General features: G+C 45.2%; 1 pseudogene; it reads right to left on the minus strand.

Moving 5' to 3' along the window:
• Positions 1-239: 239 nt before the first annotated feature.
• On the minus strand, positions 240-1,458 carry LOC101580428 (annotated as a pseudogene).
• Between the last annotated feature and the right edge of the window lie 1,563 nt (positions 1,459-3,021).

The following is a 3,021-nucleotide window of genomic DNA, read 5'->3' on the forward strand; positions in this document are numbered from 1 at the left end:
CTTCTTCTTCTTCTTCTTCTTCTTCTTCTTCTTCTTCTTCTTCTTCTTCTTCTTCTTTCTTCTTCATTTCACATACTTTAATTTCAGAACAAAATAAACACAAAATAAGATCACAATGCACAACATCCAACTCAGCTGTCAAATTATGGAGGGGATGGGACTCAAGGCCCTTACTCCCTGCTTTCACCACATGGAAGGAGAAATTAGACTCAGCAGAGGGAGAGGTGGGACAGGGCCACTCAGGCTGCTAGGGAGCCACAGGAACACCATACAGAGGGCACAGGTTTCCCACAGTAGGAACTCCTAATCCACTTCTTCCTTAGGTACTCAGGGATCAACTCATCACAACTGCCCATGATGAACACACGACAGACATAGAGTTTGATGTTGTTTTTCTTCTTGTTCTCATATAGGCCAAAGGGAGCCTTCTGGAGCATGAATAGCAATGCCCTGTATTCTAGCTGACCTTCCACAGAGAAGTGCTTGACTACCAGGTGGTCTTCCCAGTCATTGGTGAGGTTCTTGTAGAACTCTCCATATTCCACCTGAGTGATGTCATCCTGGTTTCTGTCCAAATGGGCTTGATCTTGCTCAGTTCCTCATGATCAATGTATTTCTCCTTAAACTTCTTGTTTTTCTTTTTCTTATCCTTTTCAATATCATCCTCTTCATCTGAACCCACGTCTTCAGTCTTAGACTTCTCTTCATCATCCTTCTCCTTCTCTTCCCTTCTTTTTCACCTTTCTCTACCTCATCATCACTGATTGCCTTCTCCCAATCTTTCTACAGATAAAGGGTGGTGGGGTAGTCAGTGAACTGGGAGTGCTGCTTTACCAGCTCTTTGACCTGCCTCTCTTCCAAGTACTCTGTCTGGTCTTTTTTGAGATGGAGGATCACCTCGGTACCTCAGCCAATTGGCTCCTCATGATCAGCATGGACAGTGAATGATCCCCTAGCAGAAGACTCCCAGGCATACTGCTTGTCATCATTGTGCTTTGTGATCATGACAACTTTCTCTGCCACCACATAAGCAGAGTAAAATCCAACACCAAACTGCCCAATCATGGAAATGTCTGCACCAGCCTGAAGAGCCTCCATGAATGCTTTCATGCCTGACTTAGCAATTGTTCTCAAGTTGTTTATGAGGTCAGCCTTGGTCTTGCCAATGCCTGTGTCCACCAAAGTCAGTGTCTGCTCATGAGGGTTGGGGATGATGTCAATCTTTAGCTCTTTGCAGTGGTCCAACTTGGAAGGGTCTGTCAGGCTGTCATACTGAATCTTGTCCAAGGCATCAGAAGCATTAGAGATCAACTCCCGAAGTAAAATTTCCTTGTTGGAGTAGAAGGTATTAATAATGGGAGACATGAGCTGGGCAATTTCTGCCTGAAAGGCAAAAGTCTCCACCTCCTCCTCCCCATGGTGCATCTTCTCAGGCATCTTGACCACAAAGGGCTGGGATATAAGAGGACAAGTTGGCTCAGATCATGTCCAATGCACCACTGAAGCAGAGCTGTGCAGTGGCGACTCAAGAACCACACTACCCTTTGTACCACAAAGTGGCTGCTGCATTTTCTTTCCAGTGTTCAACATGGCACAGCTATTCTACAGCTTGGCACTATTTTTCACCAAAGATACTCTTCAAAAACTCTGTGGCCACAGTTGGTCTAGAGAATTTAGAGCCTTGGTAAGCTTGTAATGCCCTGTGCCCCGCACGCTAGCTCTTTCATCAAAAACTTCCAGGAGATTGGGTTGGGGCAGGGAACTCACCTGAATGTGCTTACCAAGCCCTAGGATTCAGGCTAGGACCCTTCGGTGGCAGGTGGGAACGTGGAAAGTACAGGTTCCTCCTCTTCCCCTGGGAGTTCATGATCAGAATGACAGTGTGAAAGCACTAAGCTTCCCGCCACACAAATTAAAGGCTTTGTTCTATGAGCAGCAAAGGCCATTGCCTGCCAGAACAACTTCCAGCAGCTTCTCTGTGCCAGAGTCAGCATGTGGAGCACACTGCCCGCAGGGGGCAGAGACATTGGCTGGGGAAATTTTCTATGATTGCTGGGGTGGAATCAGTTCCGCAGCATGCAGCCCCAGCCAGGCCTGCTGAGCAGACACCCCTTGTTTCAAAGCCAGACTTTCCACAGTGTCTTTTTTTCCTTTTCCTGCACGGCAAACTGTGGTTGAATGATGGACAGGATTGGGAAGAATATCCTAACGCCTGAATTTCTGGGTTCTTGGGCATAATATGAGTTTCGGAGAGCAGAGATGGCTGAGTCAGTTTGTGGATGACTGAACCATCAGTTACAAGAGCCTTCTTGTGAGTCCAGTGAGCCCCACACTGTGGCTATGCAAATGTGGTGCCTGGCCGCAGAGATGCCTGAGTCAAGCGATATAGCCAGAGAGACACAAGGAACTGAGACAGAATGCAATCGGTGTGCTGCAGTTCGCTTCAGCCTTTTAAACATATGTCTCTTTTGGAGAAACATATACATCTTGAGGATTCTTTTAAAGTTTGTGTTTCAAAAGGAATAGGGTGGTTTTTTTTTGGTTTTCAAATATGAAATTATAATATTGAATATATTTTAAAAACTACATATGTCCTCCCTAAGATGTTTAAAATTTTTTTATTGAGGTATAACATATATAACAGCATAGTGCCTGAATTTATACATACATATGTATTTATGTGAACACCACCCAGATGTATAAGAAATATTTCCACACCCCTTATGTTCCTTTCAAGCCACCCCCAATGCCCCACCCATCTAGAAGTAGCCATGGTTCTAGCATCAGCGGTGCAGATCACCTTTGCCTGCTCTTGAACTCAGGCACACAGAGCCATATTTATGATTGACATCTGGCTCCCTTTGCTCGTATGCACCTTGTTGCATATAGCAGTACAGATGCTTCTTGACTTATAATGGGGTACTTCCAGGCAACTCCACTATAAGCTGAAAATGATTGCAAGTCAAACAGGCATTTAATCCGCTTACCCTGGCAAACATTATAATATAGCAAGACAGCCCC

This window comes from Octodon degus, unplaced genomic scaffold (assembly GCF_000260255.1).
Source record: "Octodon degus isolate 3935 unplaced genomic scaffold, OctDeg1.0 scaffold00019, whole genome shotgun sequence".
Lineage (NCBI taxonomy): Eukaryota > Metazoa > Chordata > Mammalia > Rodentia > Octodontidae > Octodon > Octodon degus.